The sequence below is a fragment of the Silene latifolia genome, chromosome X (assembly GCF_048544455.1).
Source record: "Silene latifolia isolate original U9 population chromosome X, ASM4854445v1, whole genome shotgun sequence".
NCBI classification, from domain to species: domain Eukaryota; kingdom Viridiplantae; phylum Streptophyta; class Magnoliopsida; order Caryophyllales; family Caryophyllaceae; genus Silene; species Silene latifolia.
In genome coordinates this window covers 22,804,012-22,825,776 of record NC_133537.1, presented here as the reverse complement: position 1 = coordinate 22,825,776, position 21,765 = coordinate 22,804,012, and positions in this window count along the sequence as shown.

Here is a 21,765-nt window from a genome sequence, read left to right as displayed (position 1 = left end):
TTGCATTCTAGACTTTGTTCTTACTTATTGGCGCCTACGTGCTTGAACTTTCGACCACGTAAGCTCGGATCTTTCCGGGTACCAGCCTCTCCGTTGCATGACCGACCAATTTGACCAACTACACTTAATCAACTTAATTAATTAATCATTTTCCTCTTACGAGGGCACTCTCTTTGCATTCGCGTCGAGCATCACTAATCGATATCTTAGTTCTTCTCGTTTCGTCAACATGTAAGTCTGAGGGTGTAAATCTCTCTTTTATTTATTGTATTTACTTTTCGTATCATCAATTGTAAGGTTTATGTCGAAAATACCGTTAAAACCGATTTCTAAAACCCTTTGTTAAAACCTGTTTTTGCGGATTTCCAGTAGATAACCGTCAAGAAAGGACGCAGCAACTGCTGCGCCTCTTCGAAGGAGCGCAGTTCCTGATGCGCCTCTTCGTGAGGCTGCCGCAGTTCCTGCTTCCTTTCTTCTTCGTTCGTCCTCTGTTATCCGTTCCAAAATCCTTTTGATTGTTTCGTTTTTGTTTGTTTATTCTTCATCATAACATATAAATCACATGTGTATATTAATCGTCATCATTAATATGTTTTTATTATTTAAATCCGACTTAAATTCCAAGTAATCCAATATTTGCGGGTTTTCGTCATCAAATTCAATTCCGGGTTGTAGAAATTCAATTCATCAATATTGAGTTTCTGGGATTCGTCTTTGATATAGTTTTCATCTGTTTATTCACATGTTCGTCGCATATTCATCATTAATCCATCTTATCTAACGTAGTTAATCGATTTAATTCGTAGGACTCATTAATATTTTTCACTTCTATCATTATTTCACCATGTAATTAATCCGTTTGCATCCGTCTCATTCATATTTTACTGCTTTTGTGACCTATTCATATGTTAAATAACCTATTAATCACTTTCATCCGAGTAAATAATTTAATTGATCATTAAATTCACCAATTAACATTAATGGCTTGCAATTACGGCTTCACAGCCAGAACTGAGCCAAGGAACAGACGCAGCGTCTGCTGCGCCTATTCCAAAGGACGCAGCTCTGCTGCGCCTGTTCCTGGCTGAGTTCTGTCCCTAAACTCCGTTTCTGCCTTGACATAGTTTAATTAGTTTACGTATTAACTAACTATTACCCGTAATATCGCACTAATTCCTGTTCGTTAATTTACTTCTTTCTTTCTTTTATTTCTTTTTCTCAAATTATCCGTTTTAAAGGTATCTTCGACATAAATCGCCTATTCCTTTGTAATTAATGTAATTTTCATTATTGTAATTTATATTTATTGTATTTCTTTTATCATTTGTATGTTTTTCACATGTAAATGAGCATTAAATCCTACCTCGACATTAATTGTTTGCTAACTAATTGTCAACCGACTTAGTATTAATTCTTCACATGCTAGGATTAAAACTTGGATGTTGCATTGCATGCATACAGCCGACGATATATCGAGTACGAATAACTTCCCTAATCATTAGTAGAGGCCGCTATCGAGGCGGGCGGGATTAGGTGTTCGATCAAAAGAGCTTCCTAATACGTACCCTCACCCCTTACTCCAGATCTCCGTGAGCACCCGTGTTCATTGGCATCTACGAGAGTCATTCTAGACATAGAATGCTAAGGGTAACGATTGCTTAGTGTTCATGTCACTACTTTGTGTCTTGACATGACACAAGGTATTCGAACGGTTCCAATTTCCCATAAAAATTGGTGGAGACTCCATACAAATGCAAACGCTTGTTTCGTTTTCACCAAGCGCCCCCGTGGGCGGCCCGCTGTCCACAGTTTGGCGACTCCGCTGGGGACAATACACTTACGTGTAGCCAAGGGTGAAACTTGAACAAGGTTAGGGAATAGTTTGTATAAGACAATTGTCGGTTTTCATAACTCGGTCTTCCTAGACCGTTTAATTCGGCCTTCCTAGGCCCAACCCAACCCATTCGACCAATCGTCCCGTCTAAACGGTCCTAATTCTTATTTGGGCCTAAGGATGGATAGCGATTGACGTCATCCATACCATGATGCTTACTCTTGTTTGTATCAAGGGCCTTCACTACTTGAGGAAATGGACTAGGAATCGGCCTTACTCTTGTTTGGCACGAGCCTCTCCACAGACTTCGGGTTTGATGGTTCGGTATGGCAACCCACCCTTTAAACCAAAACCCTTCTAAATGCACTCAGCATCCCGTTATAATGCTTGTATAAATGTGTAAACCTTACGTGATCACCATTTCTAAACAAAACCATGACGAATTTTCAAAAATCAAAACCCTTTTTCAAACAAGAATTTCGAAATAAGGCTTCCAATTAGCGCAAAATCCGGTCAAAACTCTGTCCGTTTGTCGTGTCAAAATTCGGGCCACAAGCCCATTTCAAAACCTCATTTCGAGTCCACTCCTACAACTACACTACAGTTGACTAGGACACACATTTTCAAAGACCTTCTCTTTCTTCAAAACTCACTCAACACAAGTGGCACACACCCACTTCACGAGTCGAAACTTTTCCTCTTTTAGCAAGTGTGATAGAATGGTCGATCGTGTTTTGATTCGTCGCCGATCTCTTATTCAGTTTCCAAGATGCCCGGATCAAGTGATGAAACAAACTTCCACCAACTCCAGAATAGTAATGATCGAATCCTGGCCGCGCTAGCCCAAATGCAATCTACTCAAGAACAAACCTATGACCGCCTTGAACTCATCGAAGGCCGTATCTACGCCGTAGAGGGAAGGTTGCCTCCTCTTGAGAGTGAAGTACTACGTAACTCCGATGATGAATCTAGGGATGAGAATCCTTTCATGGGGATGATCACTGAGAAAAGACTCCAATACCTAGAGGAGCAATTGATGTACCTTAAGGGGGATGACATTTATAGGGAGAACAATCGCAAGTATGAAGCCGTCAATTCCAAATTGCCAACTAACTTTAACATGACGGATATCCCTAAGTTCAAGGGACACGAGAACCCGTTAAACCACATCCGTGCCTTCAAGGATTACATGTCTATCAAAGGCATCAAACCCGAGATGTTCTTAAGGATCTTTCCTTCATCTCTTGACACCATCCCGAAGCAATGGTTCTACACTTTAGATCACAAGAAGGTCGCTACTTGGGAGGACGCCGCAATCGAGTTCTCTAAACAATATGCGGATAATGCCGAGATCCAAGTCAACATGCGTACTCTAGAGGTTCTTACCCAAAATGACAAAGAAGGATTCACCGACTTCCTAAGTAGGTGGAGGAAGACTAGCACTCAACTAGTTGAGCGCCCGGATGAGGCTACTCTTGTGGAAAAGTTTGTGGATAATCTCAAACCCATCTATGCCAATCATTTGAGATATCAAAACATCAAGACTTTCAAGGACTTAACCGTATTAGGGACACGAATTGAAGATGACATCCGTAAAGGACTCTTGTCCAAAACGGTAGGTCGAGGATATCAAGGGTCCACAAGTCGTTCATACGGCTCTTCTAGCAAAACCGATGAAGTTAACCTTCTTGAGCCATCCAAGAAAACTACCCCACCAAGGAAATTCACAAACCTTGGGGATACTTACTCCAACGCTCTAAAAAGGCTAATGAAGCAAGGTAAACTCCAACCCATTGGACTCACTCCCGAACCCGAAAGGAAGTCCAAGTTCTGGGATGAAAATTCATACTGTGAATACCATAGGGGCAAAGGGCACGACACAGAAAAATGCTACAAGTTGAAACACGTGCTTCAAGATATGATTGAGGACGGTCGACTCCCAATACCACCAAGAGGTAAACCCAACAACACTCAGAATCCTCTTGGAGTTCTAGTGATTACAAGTGATGAATCTACCTTAGATTGCTCACACCTCATTTCTCCCACCGAAAATGAAATTCATGCAATTGAGAAAGAAGGGCTCTACTCTACTATCTCCCCTACCATTTCCGACCTCATCACATGGGCAAGGAGTGTAGATAGACAAGTTTGGGAACTAGAAAGCATGGTAACAACCTTACGCAATCCCAACGCAACACCCAAAGAACGGGTACCATTGATCTTCTCTCAAAATGCCACTATGCAAGAAGTAGTCGCCGTGGTTGATAAACTAGTCGATCAAATCATACGGCTAGAAGGTGATATCATGAGAATGAGGGAACTAGCTGCAATCAATGGGGTTTGGGCCGATGACGATGAGGACGAGTATCTCATTGAAAACTCCCTAGTCAAAGAAATAGTCCAAAACGGTGAAGACCAAGATGTGGATCACCTAACTCGTTCGGGTCGCCCATATCAAAACACTACTCAAAACGGTCCAACCAACGTCGTCACACCAAATGACAACGAAGATGACCCCACTGACCATTTGCTCAAGCAATTACGAAAAACAAAGGCCGATCTTTCAGTCTGGCAACTAGTAGCAAGCTCATTCCCACATCGCCAAGCTTTACTGCAAGCTTTGGCCAAACTAAATGTAGCACATAACTCTACTCCTGAAGATATAGTCAACTTGTTCTTCCAAGAATCACCTAAGCTAAGTAATCCTATTACTTTCTCAGACGAAGACTTGCCACCTTTTGGCGCTAGTCACAACCTTGCTCTATACATCACTGTCATTTGTCTAAAGAAGAATGTGCCAATGACCTTGGTAGATGATGGCTCCGCGGTCAACGTCATACCCCTCAAAACGGCATACAAGCTAGGCATGAAAGAGTCGTATTGGACTCCCACCAATCAAGGTGTACGTGCATATGACGGTACACGACGAAAAGTGGTAGGACTTGCTAACCTAACCATAGCCACGGGACCAATCGAACGAAAGGTTAACTTCCAAATAGTGGACATCGAAGCTTCATTCAACATACTTCTGGGAAGGCCTTGGATTCATGCTTCCAAAGCGGTAACATCCACCCTTCATCAAAAGATCAAGATCCCACTAAATAGCAAAGTAGTGACGATCACTTCGTCACCCAGCAAGGCAATAATCGAGAAGCAATCAAACAATCAAGTCCTTGCGGATCCCGTATACGAACTTGGGGGCTTCCAAAGTGTAAGCGTTATAGAAAGTGAGTTGGCACCCTTATACTATAATCCCTACTCCAACTTGGTGGTCAACCACATACTCAAATCCCAGGGATACTTCCCTGGAATGCCTTTGAACCCTATTCGGAAGAATACCTTCGCACCATACAAGGAAGGCAACTCAACGAGGATACCACTTGGACTAAGGTACAAACCCACAAAAGAAGAAGTTCTCAAAATGCTCGCCCAAGTCCAAAACCGCAAGCACGTGGGAATCCAAATGAGGCCATATCTCCCCACTTTAAATGGGTACTTTGTTCAAGAAGGAAGTTCAGAGCTCTTTCACGGATTTCCCGAACCTTGGCACTATCTTGAGAGGAAGTTAGCCGGAATCGAGATCTTTCACGATTGCTACTTCATTCCTCCAGAAACGGTTCCCACCGTCAAAACCCGTCAGGCACCTTGCTTAGACGAACAAGCTGTTAGCCTATTGTTTGGAGAAGATCGATTCGTTAGGGCCGCGCAGGATGAGATCATTACTATGATACTTCAAGACGATCGCTTCAACCCCACCGCGTTGATCACAGAAACCGACGCAAAGCAGCAGAAAGGATGGAGAAAATCAATCAAATGGACCAACAATCAAGGAAGATTCTTCAAGCTCACCACTGGAGAAGGAGAGATGTTCAAAGGAGAACCAGAAGACGATGAGTTCGAGTCGGAGTCGGAGTCAGAGTCGGAGTCTAGAGAAGTCATTAGAGAGTCTACTCCTGTTGTCATCCCCACTCCCTTCGTTTCTCCTAGCTTAGCCTCGAGTAGTCACGTAGTTCGGGAAATGCCCCAACCATCGTCCTTTTGCCGCCACTGACCATGGATCAGTTGGCTTCTTTGTTTCAACTTTACTCAAATCTTAATATGAATAAATAAGGTTCTCGCTTTACTCTTTGTGTTATCTTGAGTGCAATTCTGTTTACGATGATACTGAGGATGACCAAGACCCAGACTCAATCGAAATACCTCCCTACGTAGCCAAAGAAATACTACAGGAAGGGGAAGGGGGACCAGTAATAGAGGACACCGAACCCATCAACGTAGGAACCGAACTAGAACCCAAAGAACTTAGGATAGGAACTACCTTGAGCTCTACCGAAAGGGCCGATTTCATAGACCTCCTAAATGAATTCAAAGACGTTTTCGCTTGGTCCTACAAAGACATGCCAGGAATCGACAAGGATATTGCCGAACATAGGATTCCGATTAAGCCAGGTTTCAAACCTGTGAAACAGAAGCTTCGACGAATGAGAACGGAGTGGGCTCTAAAGATTAAGGAAGAAGTTGACAAGCAATTCAAAGCCGGGTTCATCAAAGTTTCCGAGTATTCTGACTGGGTAGCTAACATAGTACCCGTACCCAAAAAGGATGGGAGAATCCGTGTTTGTGTTGACTTTAGGGACTTGAACAAAGCGAGTCCAAAAGATGACTTCCCTCTACCTCACATTGACATATTAGTGGACAACACTGTAGACCACGCATTACTATCCTTCATGGATGGATATGCGGGTTATAACCAAATCAAGATGGCCATGGAAGATATGCATAAGACCGCATTCGTCACCCAATGGGGAACCTATTGCTATACAGTAATGCCGTTCGGATTGATCAACGCCGGAGCTACATATCAACGCACCGCAACTACACTCCTATATGACATGATGCACAAAGAAGTTGAGGTATACGTAGATGACATGATCGTCAAATCTAAGGAAAGAGAGGGACATATTGCGAACCTTCGCAAGTTCTTCGCAAGGCTACGAAAGTACAACATGAGGCTCAATCCTCAGAAATGCACATTTGGGGTAACATCTGGCAAACTCCTGGGATACGTTGTTAGCCAACGGGGTATAGAAATAGATCCTTCCAAAATCAAAGCTCTGATTGAAATGCCACAACCTCAAACAGAAAAAGAAGTCGAGGATTCCCGGAAAAGTACAAAGACATAAGTCGATTCATATCGAAACTTACGATGATTTGTGAGCCTATCTTCAAGAAACTCAAGAAAACAGACCACACCATGTGGGATGATGATTGTCAAAAGGCGTTTGACCGAATCAAGGAGATATTGGCTAAACCACCAGTGCTCATGCCGCCACAACGAGATCAACCTCTTGGTTTATATCTCACAGTAACTGAAACCGCCATGGGTGCTATGCTGGCTCAAACTGTAGGAAGTGAAGAAAGAGCTATTTACTATCTAAGTAAGAAGTTCTTGGAATATGAGTGCAAATACTCACAACTCGAAAAGACATGCCTCGCTCTTGTGTGGGCAACGAAGAAGCTACGTCACTACATGCTTAGCTACTCCGTCAAGATATACTCCAAAATGGATCCAGTCAAATACCTCTTCGAGAAACCCGTCCTCAACGGACGTCCCTGCAAGATGGACTCGATGCTCTCGTAATTCGACCTTAAATACGTGCCACTGAAAGTCATAAAAGGTCGCGCCGTCGCCGAATTCTTCGCAGAAAATCCTATCAACGACGCACAAACCATAGATACTTGGTCATTTCCCGACGAGGATATACTTCAAACAGATGTAGACTCCTGGGATCTATACTTTGATGGAGCATCAAACTTAAGAGGATTCGGAATAGGAGTGTTGCTCATTTCTCCTGAAGGTGAGCATACACCGATTGCTGTCAAACTCGACTTCGAGGTGACAAACAACGCTGCAGAATACGAAGCTTGTCTCATTGGACTACAAGCGGCAGTAAGCTTAGGCATTAAAAACCTCCGAGTACATGGGGATTCATCACTAATCATTAACCAAGTTACAGGATCTTGGAAAATCCGAAGCGAAAGCCTCGCACCCTATCAGGCTAGGATAGACCAAGTCGCTCAATTCTTTGATCACGTAACATACCTACACCTACCTCGAGAGGAAAATCAATTTGCAGACGCTCTTGCGAAACTTGCATCTTTGACAAATATGCCAGATCACATGATGGAAATGCCTTTGTGCATCGAACGATGGTCAGAGCCGGCTTATGTCCACCAAATCACCGATGAAGAGGAAATCGCACAAGAGCCCTGGTTCCAAGCAATCCTGAATTTTAAGCTTAATGGTACCTATCCACCGGATATGGACAAGAGGGGACAACGTGCTATACGCCTATTAGCTTCCCAATACATTCTGATGCAAGGAGAATTATACAAAAGAACACCTCTTGGTGTAGTCCTCCGTTGCCTTGATCATTCACAGGCACGAAAAGTGATGGAAGAAGTCCACGACGGAGAATGCGGTCCTCACATGAGTGGGCCTATGATGGCAAAGAAAATCACACGTCTGGGATATTATTGGACCACAATGGAATCCGATTGCATCAAATACGTAAGACGTTGCCACAATTGTCAAATCTTCGGGAATGTACAACATGTCCTTCCTTCGTTGCTCTACACAATGACGTCTCCTTGGCCATTTTCTGCATGGGGAATTGACATAATCGGAAAGATAACCCCACCGAAACAGAGGTCACTGTTTCATTCTAGTGGCAATTGACTATTTTACCAAATGGGTAGAAGCGGCTTCCTACACTGGTCTTACGGCTAAAAATGTAGCAAAGTTCATACAAAACAACATCATCTGTCGATATGGTTGCCCACATGAGATCATTAGCGATAATGGGTCACACTTCCAAGCTGAAACCGAACAATTGCTAGCCAAATACAAGATTAAGCATCACCACTCTTCGCCCTATAGACCATAGACTAACGGCGCGGTAGAGGCGGCAAACAAGAATGTTGTCACGATTCTCAAGAAAATGATTGACAACTACAGAGATTGGCCAAGCAAAATACCCTTTGCCTTATGGGGATACCGTACATCTGTCAGGACGCCCACTGGGGTTACTCCTTTCTATTTGACCTACGGCATGGAAGCCGTACAACCAGTCGAGCAAGAAATACCATCCTTGCGTATTCTACTAGAAAGTCAAATCCTGGAGGCCGATTGGAAGAGGGATAGATATGAAGAACTCATCCTCCTGGATGAGCGTAGGCTACGTGCCTTACATAATGTCCAAACATATCAAGCACGTATCAAACGAGCTTTCAACAAAAGGGTTAGGCCAAGAAACATCAAAGAAGGAGACTTAGTACTCAAATCGGTTAGGGCTCTTTTACCTGTTGACCCAAGGGGAAAATTCAAACCTAATTGGGCCGGACCATTTCTAGTCAAATCCATACTCCCAGGGGGTGCGGTTAGAATTACAGACCTAGATGGGAATGAGTTTTCAAACCCCACAAACCTTGACCAACTGAAACGGTACTATGCCTAGAATAGGACCAAACACGCGCCTCGCGTAAACCCATGTGTCGCTCTTGTGGCACTAAATAAACGGCCCCTGGCCCAGCTGAAATAAGCTGATGTCACTGTGCTCTTGCATTTTGAAGAAATTGTCATCCTCATATCATCAAATAAACTAAATTCGCACCTCCAGAGTAAGCAAAAGCTCATGCTTATTTTCTACGTTCATTACAAGCTCTTGCTTCGAACGATTATTCTTTTACATTTACTCGAACTACGCGCAAGGGTTTGATTTCGCTTTTTAAGTGAATACGTAGGCAATCCTTCACAGGATTCAACCCATTATATCTAAAATGTAAATAGAAGGACATTTGCATTGCATTTGAAATTCGACAAGAATAATAAGTAGAAAATCCCAACGGTTTCATAACCATTTAACCTTTTATTTCATTCGTTTCCAAAATAATAATAGTACGTTACATAATAAAAATAGAACAGGCTAGGATTCTAAAAACCCCACCTTTTATTACAACAGTAATAATAATAACCAAGTAATAATAAATAAAGACACGGGCTACTCCTCCATCTTCCCTTTGCCCTTGTCATTCTTGTCATATTTCTTGTCACGACCTCGAGCTGGGCGCTCTTGCACCACTTCAGACCTAATCACCAACGGTCTTTCTCGAGGCCTGACTCTTCCATTCTTGCCAATCACCATCTCTCGCGACAGAGTAGTCTTTGATTTCTTCGAAGGATGAATGACCAAAACCCGGCTTCTTCTTCTCCCCCTCTCGGATGCTTCTCCTTCTCTTTCTCTCCCTCGCGCACCTTGTAGTCAACAGGCTCGCGTTTCCTCAGTCTCTCGCGCTCTTCCGGAGTTGCAGCCTTTCTCCACCTCAGATAAGAATCTGACACCCACAAAGCATTGGCGGAGAAGTTCAAGAACCACATGTTTATTTGGGCCCATTTAATAGCCCACTCCCTTCGGCTCTCGGTAGTAAGCGCCATAGCAGTCTGCGGAACGGTGTCAAGCCTCGGGATCGTCTGCTTCAACCCAACTTGCCTCATCAATCTTTCCGGGAAGATGCATACCATAAACTCCAATCCAGGAATGCGCACGGACCTAGTGGGATCCAAAGAAGACACTCCAGTGATAGACTTGAGATGCCACCACGGTACGACCCACCTGATCAACGGGCCATCATCACTCTTCAGCTTATTCTTCTAATAATCACAGACCCGAGTGAAGTCCACCATGTACAACCGCGTCCTCATCGCAATCGAACGGGAATGATAGGAAAGTGCATGAACTGGGGGCTCGATCAATCGGAGCCGTTCCATAAGCCAAACCTACCAAAAGCAGGTATTAGAAATCAAAAAAAAAAACAAAAAAAAAAAGGAAAACGAAAACGAAAAAAAAAAAAAAAAGAAAAAGAAAAAAGAAAAAAAGTGTGTCTTTACCTGCAGAATGACGGGACTCCCCAAGAACGGCAGATCGCGGTTGGATTTCCTATTATCCAAGCCCAAATAATCTCTCCTAAGCATAAGCAAGCTGGGCTCCTGCGCAGCTCCATTTGCTCAATAAGGCCCAAAAGACGGGGATCACCTCTCAAGTCTTCATCAACATGCCCTTGGAAGACATACACATGCAACAAACAAAAGCCAAATGCCCTCCTCCTAGCAACATGAGAAACAGTAGGGTCGGCCCTGTTGATGAATCGGTCCACAAAGTCCAACATTCTCACGCCTTTCGGGGTAACTGGATGATCCACCTCAAGTCTGGTCAGTCCAAGCAAGTCTCTGAATTTGCTCTTATACCCTTGTGAAGTGGAAGGAGTGGCAGGTAAATGTTCGGGGTCCCACCCACCAATAGCAGCGATTTCTTCAGGAAATGGGCAAATGTCACCTCCTGGGAACGCGAAAACATGATAATTCGGGTCCCAATAGTCAAGGCAAGCATCCAAGAACGGTTTTACAACCTTAATGAGTTTCAAACTCAATAAAGACCCAAGGTTGTAAGCACCCATGTCGTGCTTCTCCATATTTGAAAATTCATTGGTCCATTCCTTCAAGCGGATCTCCAAAGTATCCATAATGAAAATTTTCTTTTGAAGATTTATTTTGGGAGTTTTATGTGAAAAGACGAAGAAGAGACGGAAGATTTATGTGAATTAAAGCTCCGTCGACGCTTCTATTTATACTAATTGCTGTTTCCAAAAATCCGCCGAACGGACCGGCAGGAACAGGCGCGGCACTGGGCGCCTCTTCAAAGGGACGCAGCTCATGCTGCGCCTCTTCCCCAGTCTCACTTCTGTGATTTCCGCGTTGGATCTTTCCTAATTCTATAACACATGATTTCCTATTCCTGCGGGGTTTTATTTTGGTAAATACGAGAAGATTACCATGTTTCAGGTTTCCTAAATTCGCGGGCACGCATTTCGAGACGACGTCGACACCTTCGCCATTTCACCACACTTAATTCCTTTCCTTTTTAGGAAATAATTCTCATTTTCTTTTTTTAGGAAATAACTTTCATTTTCTTTTTGGGAAATAATTTTCTTTTGTTTTCGTTTTTAACGAATTTCAGCATTTCATTTCTACATTTTCTAACTTATAGATTTATCTTTTTTCTTTTTTTTTTAGGGGGTAACCCTCCCTACCGTCCGGTCATTTCCGGCAAAATTTTTGCATTTTTGTGTTCTTTTGAGTCCCATTTTGCGCTAATTAAGCCATATGTATATATAAATGTATGTTTTGCGTGATTTCTATGAAAATTTCGGCAGCATGACGGCGTAAACCGTTATCTACCAAACCTGTTCAGAACTAACCTGCAGATACAAGCAACACAACCCAGCAACAAAGGCACTCAGGCCATCGTATATACACCAAACAGAGCAAATGTACAAGCAAACTGGGGGCTTGCGCCCCAAACAAAGTCCAAAAATGTTCAAAAATCAGATGTCCAAATGTACAAGTCTACAAAACTACACAAAACTACTGCTGGGCGCCCTCCAACGGCAACTCTCGCCACAAGAGCAGCGATCTCGGCATCCCGAACCTCGAGCTCCCTCAACACGCGAGCTGTCTCCTCCCGAGACTGGGTCAACTCTCGCTCCAGCTCGCGGTCACCCTGTAAACAGCAATAAATTGGCTCATGTCAATCGATGCAAGCAAAATTGGAAATCAAAAATCAAAAAATCAAATAAGGTTCATACCTGACGACCTCGACCACCGACGAGTGCCTCGATGGAAGTAGCTCGCAGCCGGTTGGCCACCCTCCATAGTGCCACGAACCGGGACGGCGCAACCTGCATTTTCAAAGGAAATTCTCAGCAAATTGAACAAGCTCAATCAAACGTGTTCCTACACAAAAGTTATACAAGTTAGAGGCTCACCCTCCGAATCAGATGCTGCCAGTCGTCTAGGCCAACATCCGTCACAACTACGTCAAAGTCACGCAGCTCGGAGATCGTCGTCCTCCCGGTCGCGTCAGTGTACTCGAGGGTCTCGGGATACACTGGGGGCTCGATGTCCGCTGCCTCGACCTCCTGCAAAGACAAATAGCTCTCACCAATCGATGATCTTTCGTCGTAATTCTCAAAATCAAATCAAGAAAAAGTAAAAGATACTCACCACTACCAGCCAGTACGCCAACCTCTCGTAAAGGAACGCCGAGTAGTCCTCGCCAGGGAGAAGAAGGTCGTCGCCACTGGCACCAGCCAAGCCCGCCTCCCTCTCAGCCTCAGAAGGCTCCCTAAACATCATCCTGGGAGGATCGACGGGAACCGTCAACGCATCCCGAGAGCACTGAGAGCCAAACGCTCGCCCAAGTACCACACAGGACCCATCGACGTCCTCAAGAGTAGTCGGCTCGGGCTCCTAGGTCGAAGGACCTCAGCGACAAAAGGAGGCGCTCCAGCATACTCCGCCCAAGGTCTGGGCACCCACTATGACAAGATAAGGCAAAGATCATTCCTATGATCAAGTAAAGGCAAAGTATAAGAAGTATAAGTGAATACGAATGGGATACTCACGCTGCTCAGCTGAAGGGCATTCACGTCCCACCGGTAGACGTTGTGAGAAGAACGCTTGCTCTTCGTCCGGCACATCACCCAATCCCTCACCACAGGATAGGCCCTCTCCAGCGGCTCCGTCCTCTTGGGCGCGAGACTCGGGAAGTAGGAGTACACCCACGCCTGTAAAGCAGAATAGTCAATGACAATCTTTCGTGATTTGATAAAGAAAGGAATTTACTTTGGTCTAAAAGAAGGTTCATACCTCCAACAGTAGTCCAGGCCCGACAGCACCTGGAGAAGTCCCCTTCTCCATCAGCTCCGGACGAACCATGGCCCTCATGAAGCGGAGGAGGACCGCAAAACTAGCAGTGACCCAGTCCCAACGTCCTAGGGAACTCAGGTCAGAAAGGAAGGGAAGAAGCTTCGTCGACAGCCTCTCGCCCTTGTCTCCGAGGTAAATCGGTGACAGAAACCACCAAAGCCACAGACGAGCCCTCTGCTCAGCTGTACAGGAGGAGGAGCCGTCTCCCTCCCATCGATCGTCACCAGCGCCGGGATCTTCCCCGCAAAGTAGTCTTGAACGTAAGAACTGGGTACCAAACCCGGCACTATAACAGCCTTCGGCGACAAGTTCCAGCCGATCAATCTCCTCGCCTCGGCCGAGTCCGCCCTCATGGCAGTCTTCGGCCACACCATCTCCTCGGTCCCGCACGGCAGACCAGAAATCCTGCCGTAATCCTCCAAAGTGACTCCCACCTCACCAAAAGGCATGTGAAATGTGGAAGTCGTATCCCAGAATCGGTCCAAGAAAGCGCGGACCAGGCTAAGGTTAGCCCGCAACTTCCTCTTCACGATATCCCTCCAGACCTGAACCAGAGGACCGAACGCTCCACGCTCGATCATGGCCCTCTCCTCCGCCGACAGCCGCTCGTAGTGCTCCATCGCCGTCGTGTACCCCGAGAACGTCCTGATGTTCCCGGCCTCCTATTATGATTTGAAACAAAGCTATCTTTAGTTTTGAATGAAATTTGAAAGAAATTTGGACAAAAAGAATGAAAGAGGACAGGTGGTGAGTAGTGAATTCCTATTTACCAAGCTCTTCACCGTCCTGTAGGACAGGTGACCCTCTGCGGCCCACACGAGGTGCCTACTCTCCCAGGTCTCAGCCCACGCATGAGCTCCCCTCAGCTGAAGACCTCCTCGCCCGATGTTGGCTCGTCTCGGGATCTCCTCCTCCTCGACGGCCTCCTCCTCGTGAAACTCAGCAGCCATCACCGCAGCGGTGAAGGCCTGCTCTAAAGCCTCCTCAACAGTAGCAGCGTCTATCTCCATGGGAGCTCTCCCAGAAGTAGAAGCCTCATCACCTGCAACGTTAAAGCAAATTCAGGCCGCGTCACATGACGACAAGCCTTTGTTAAGAAGTTTTCGAGCCTTCAAAGCCCTGAAAACGCCCTTTCCTTGCCATCCTTGGCCATATTCCCATCAACCCGATCACTCGTGTGATAAATTGGGTCAAGTCAAGTCCAATTCGAAGCCTAGTTCCGGGTTCAAGTCGAAAATTCGGCAGCATTTCGCTATAACGACGATTATGCCCTAGAAAGGTGTCCTGAAAAAGTTGTTACAAACCAAAATTCCGAGATGGCAGAAAGTTTACCCATCACCCAAGGATCCCAAATATCAAATTTCATCGCAAATGGGCAATCCTAAGGCTATTTTCGAAGCAATTTACGGTTTAGCTGTAAAATCGTCTCAAAATTTCACTCAAAGGCTCAAAACTCGACAAAAATTCGAAACAAATACATGGTTATGTTCCTAACATCACCTACTATCCATTTCTAACATCAATTTGACATGGCAAATCCATTTGGGGGAAAAGCCCCAAATTTTCGATCAAAAGGGTCGAAAACCCTAGATTTCGCGGCTCAAAATTCAACAAATGTAGATGATTAATGCAAGATTAAGACACATAACTCGATTAGTCATGTTTAAAGCAAGCTTTTGGATCAAACCTTGGCGGAAATGGTGAAGATTTGAGAGAGAAATGAGTGATTTGTGTTTCGAATGCAAATGAAGCAATCCCTCTGATTTTCGCGTTTTTACGCAGGAAAGCCAAATTGGGGAATAGACGCAGCAGGCGCTGCGCCTCTTCCAAGAGACGCAGCTCTTGCTGCGCCTCTTCCTTTTGTTCCCTCCATACGGATTTTCAAAAAATTCGTTATAAGTTCGTTATTCGTGGGCCCATCTTTGGTGCGCCTCTTCCCCGATGCTATTTTACTCTTTCGGTCCGTTCGACGATTTTTTTTCGTTCCGGCTCGCATTTCCAAGCCAACAGCAGACTGTTTATTTCTTCCGAGACTCATTTTGCTTGTCGCAACGAGCATTTAATTATTCACGAAAATTCGACACACATTCATTATGTCTCAAGCGAGAGTAAGCGGATATACTTTCCCTCTCATGACAAGAAGAATAATTCCCCATGATGTCTCCAGCGAGAGTAAGCGGACGTAATGTCTCTCTCAAGATGTGATGATTAACATTTATCCAAACAGTTTTCCCTCCAGCAGTTCCTAGCCGTGTCCTGCTGCTTGCAATATTTTCCCAAAGATTATCCAAACAATTTCCTCCCAGCAGTTCCCAGCCGTGTCCTGCTACTCTCAATATTTCGTGTTTCCCCGCGGAGTCCGACGAGGGTGTCGTTCTCCAGAAGTTCCCAAAACCCAAAGCCTTCTTTCTTAGGTTCGTAAACCCGAAATTAGGACTTTTTAACTATATGATCCCACTCCTTCTAGGTTCATAAGCCTTCAAATTCCCCAAACCGACAGAGTTCCTATACCCAACCTCCGGTTTACCCCTTAAGTTGAACTTACTTTAGGCCTCCTTCCCGTCAATGCTTTCCTTTAGGGTCCCACACCCTAGCACAATCCTTATATACCCTCTAGGTCTTACCCTTAGCTCCCATGCTCAACCTTAGCTCCTATGCAACTCCGGAAGCATCTCGAGGAAGAAGTCTCAGGTATGGTCTCTTCTTATGGCTGGCGAGCCTCCTTACGCAGTCTAATGGACTTTAAACGACCCTCCCCGATAGTCGACAGACTCTAAAATGTTCCCGACGACAGGTCCTTGGTTCGAGACCCCTTGAAACCGCCTCGCGTCGCCATAGTCGTCAGGTTGTAATCTTCGATTGACCTGATGGCTATACTTTGACTTTCGCCTTGTCCAAGCCTCAGTCAAAGTGGGGGCTCTGTAGATACCTCATTTCTGCACCTCCCGCAAACCACCCGGTGATGATTGGGCCGCATGTTTAATACGCGGAACGATTTGTGACAATTCGTAAGATTATCGTCAAGTGATTGCTCAAATATTAATGTCGACCTCTTAGTTGTCATCTACGTCCCGATACGGTCGTTTTGGCGATAATTAGAGTACATTCAAGTCCGGGCCTAAAACCGTCTCCATTTTCTCGATAACCGTTAAATCCCGAGTCGAAATGTTCTGGAATGTTCCGGATATTTCTATTCCATATTTCACAAATTTTATCTTTTGGCAAATAATATCCCGTAATATTCGTATAAGATATTAAGGAAATCGAATTATTTCCGTCCTACCATAACTCAAACGCGGAAATCTTTCTTCAGAGGAGAGGAAACCTCCACGGAATAGACGCAGCAGTGCCGCGCCTCTTCCAAGAGACGCAGTGGGCTGCGCGCCTCTTCCCAGCCCTTTCTCGCGTGTTTCTCGTATCTTTTCATATCTTTCCGAGATTCACTTCCAAAGAGTCTCCGAAACCCTAATTCCTTCACGTGATTAGTATAAATGGGAGCTTTCGTTCCTCATATTTCTCACGCGAGTGTCCGCCCTTCTCTTCTCCCTTTGCATTCTAGACTTTGTTCTTACTTATTGGCACCTACGTGCTTGAACTTTCGACCACGTAAGCTCGGATCTTTCTGGGTACCAGCCTCTCCGTTGCATGACCGACCAATTTGACCAACTACACTTAATCAACTTAATTAATCAATCATTTTCCTCTTACGAGGGCACTCTCTTTGCATTCGCATCGAGCATCACTAATCGATATCTTAGTTCTTCTCGTTTCGTCAACATGTAAGTCTGAGGGTGTAAATCTCTCTTTTATTTATTGTATTTACTTTTCGTATCATCAATTGTAAGGTTTATGTCGAAAATACCGTTAAAACCGATTTCTAAAACCCTTTGTTAAAACCTGTTTTTGCGGATTTCCAGTAGATAACCGTCAAGAAAGGACGCAGCAACTGCTGCGCCTCTTCGAAGGAGCGCAGTTCCTGATGCGCCTCTTCGTGAGGCTGCCGCAGTTCCTGCTTCCTTTCTTCTTCGTTCGTCCTCTGTTATCCGTTCCAAAATCCTTTTGATTGTTTCGTTTTTGTTTGTTTATTCTTCATCATAACATATAAATCACATGTGTATATTAATCGTCATCATTAATATATTTTTATTATTTAAATCCGACTTAAATCCCAAGTAATCCAATATTTGCGGGTTTTCGTCATCAAATTCAATTCCGGGTTGTAGAAATTCAATTCATCAATATTGAGTTTCTGGGATTCGTCTTTGATATAGTTTTCATCTGTTTATTCACATGTTCGTCGCATATTCATCATTAATCCATCTTATCTAACGTAGTTAATCGATTTAATTCGTAGGACTCATTAATATTTTTCACTTCTATCATTATTTCACCATGTAATTAATCCGTTTGCATCCGTCTCATTCATATTTTACTGCTTTTGTGACCTATTCATATGTTAAATAACCTATTAATCACTTTCATCCGAGTAAATAATTTAATTGATCATTAAATTCACCAATTAACATTAATGGCTTGCAATTACGGCTTCACGACGGGGCCGAGCCAAGGAACGACGCGTCTGCTGCGCCTATTCCAAAGGACGCACTCTCGCTGCGCTTTGTTCTGGGCCGAGTTACGTCCCTGAACTCCGTTTCTGCCTTGACATAGTTTAATTAGTTTACGTATTAACTAACTATTACCCGTAATATCGCACTAATTCCTGTTCGTTAATTTACTTCTTTCTTTCTTTTACTTCTTTTTCTCAAATTATCCGTTTTAAAGGTATCTTCGACATAAATCGCCTATTCCTTTGTAATTAATGTAATTTTCATTATTGTAATTTATATTTATTGTATTTCTTTTATCATTTGTATGTTTTTCACATGTAAATGAGCATTAAATCCTACCTCGACATTAATTGTTTGCTAACTAATTGTCAACCGACTTAGTATTAATTCTTCACATGCTAGGATTAAAACTTGGATGTTGCATTGCATGCATACAGCCGACGATATATCGAGTACGAATAACTTCCCTAATCATTAGTAGAGGCCGCTATCGAGGCGGGCGGGATTAGGTGTTCGATCAAAAGAGCTTCCTAATACGTACCCTCACCCCTTACTCCAGATCTCCGTGAGCACCCGTGTTCGTTGGCATCTACGAGAGTCATTCTAGACATAGAATGCTAAGGGTAACGATTGCTTAGTGTTCATGTCACTACTTTGTGTCTTGACATGACACGAGGTATTCGAACGGTTCCAATTTCCCATAAAAATTGGTGGCGACTCCATACAAATGCAAACGCTTGTTTCGTTTTCACCAAACGCCCCCGTGGGCGGCCCGCTGTCCACAGTTGGTCCTAGTCAACTTTAGTGTAGTTGTAGGAGTGGACTCGAAGTGAGGTTTTGAAATGGGCTTGGGCCCGAAATTTGACTCGACAAATGGACAGAGTTTTGACTCGGTTTTGCGCTAATCATTGGCCTTTTTCGAAATTTACATTTTAAAAGGGGTTTTGATTTTACAAAAATCGTCATGGTTTCGTTTAGAAATGGTGATCACGTAAGGCACAGACATTTACACAAGCATTATAATGGGATGCTGAGTGCATTTAAAAGGGTTTTGGTTTAAAGGGTGGGTTTCCATACCGAACAATCAAACCCGAAGTCTGTGGAGAGGCTCGTACCAAACAAGAGTAAGGCCGATTCCTAGTCCATTTCCTCAAGTAGTGAAAGTCCTTGATACAAACAAGAGTAAGTACCATGGTATGGATGACGTCAATCGCTATCCATCCTTAGGCCCAAATAAGAATTAGGACCGTTTAGACGGGACGATTGGTCGAATGGGTTGGGTTGGGCCTAGGAAGGCCGAATAAAACGGTCTAGGAAGACCGAGTTATGAAAACCGACAATTGTCTTGTACAAACTATTCCCTAACCTTGTTCAAGTTTCACCCTTTTGGCTACATGTAAGTGTATTATCCCCAGTGGAATCGCGAAACTGTGGACAATGGGGCCACGGGGGCGCTTGGGAAACAAGCGTTTGCATTCGTGGAGTCGCCACCAATTTATTGTGGAAAATTGGAAACCGTTCGAATACCTCGTGCCATGTCAAGACACAAAGTAGTGACATGAACACCAAGAACTCGTTACCCTTAGCATTCTATGTCTAGAATGACTCTCGTGGATGCCAATGAACACGGATGTTCACAGAGATCTGGAGTAAGGGGTGAGGGTACGTATTAGGAAGCTCTTTTAATCGAACACCTAATCCCGCCCGCCTCGATAGCGGCCTCTACTAATGATTAGAGAAATTATCTATACTTGATATATCGTCGATTATATGCATGCAATGCAACATCCAAGTTTTAATCCTAACATGTGAGAATTAACTAAGTCGGTGAACAAGTAATTAGCATACAATAAATGTCAAAGTAAGTATTTAAGCTCAATTATATGTGAAGGCATACAAATGGTACAATAAAAGAAATACAATAAAATACAATAATGAAAATTACAATAATTACAATAGATTCAATTAATTTATGTCGAAAATACTTCCAAAACGGATAATTTGAGAAAGAACAAAATAAACGAATTAAGCGAACGGGAATTAAGCGATAATACGATTAATAGTAGATTAATACGTAAGCTAATTAAACTAGGCCAAGGCAAAACGGAAGTTCAGAGACAGAAATCAACCTGGAACAGGCGCATCAGAGCTGCGCCCTCTGGAAGAGGCGCATCAGTTGCCGCGTCTGTTCCAAGGGTGAGTTCTAGCTGTGAAACCGGAACTGCAAATCGTTAATGTTAATTGGTGATTTAAGGATTAATTATGATATTCGACTCGGATGAAAGTGATTTAATGTGTTAATTACATGTGAATGGGCCATAAAAGCAATAAAACATCGATGAAACGAATGCCAACGAATTAATCACATGAATGAAAGATTGATTAGTGACATAGGTGAACTAAATAGGTTAAATATGACAAATTAATGACGAATTAATGACGAATAGACAGATGGAAATATATCAAAGGTCGAATTCCAGAAACTCAATATAAAAGAATCGAATCTCTACAACCCGGATTGATTTTAATGACGAAAACCCGCAAATATTGGATTACTTGGGATTTAAGTTGGGATTTAACGATGAATTATACATATTAATGATGATAAACAATATATGTGAAATTATTGTGCTATTATGTCAAGGAATTCAAGAACAAACGAAGACAAATAATGAACGACGAATTGACAGAGGACGAAGGAAGAAGAAAGGAAGCAAGAACTGTGGCAGCCTCACGAAGAGGCGCAACAGGTGTTGCGTCCCTTCGAAGAGGCGCAGCAGTTGCTGCGTCCTTTCTCGACGGTCATCTTCTGGTAATCCGTAAAAAGAGTTTTAAAGCATGGTTTTATTAATCGGTTTTAAGAAATATTTTCGACATAAACCTTACATTAATGATACAAAAAGTAAATAACAATAAATAAAGAGAGATTTACACCCTCAGACTTACATGTTTGACGAAACGAGATGAACTAAGTTTATGATTAGTGATGCTCGACTCGAATGTAACGAAAGTGCCCTCGTAAGAGGAAAACGATTAAGATTAATTAAGTTGATTAATGTGGAGTTGGTCAAATTGGTCGGTCATGCAAACGAGGCTGGTACTCAGAAGGATCCAAGCTTACGTGGTCGAAAGTTCAAGCACGTAGACGCCAAAAAGTAAGAACGTGGTCTAGAATGCAAAGGGAGAAGAGAAGGGCGGACACTCGCGTGAGAAATATGAGGAGCGAAGGCTCCTATTTATACTAGTCACGTGAAGGAATAAGGTTTTCGGAGAAACTTTGGAAGTGAATCTCGAAAAGATATGAAAATATACGAAAAATACGCAGAAAAGGACTTGGGAAGAGGTGCAGCAGTCACTGCGTCTCTTGGAAGAGGCGCAGCACCTGCTGCGTCTATTCCCAGGTGGTTTCCTCCTGCGGAAGAAATATTTCCGTGTTTGGTTTATGGAATGACGGGATAATCTTATTTTCCTTAATATTTTGTGTGAATATTACGGGAAATACTTTACCAAAGAGTAAAAGATTGTGAAAGATTTATAAA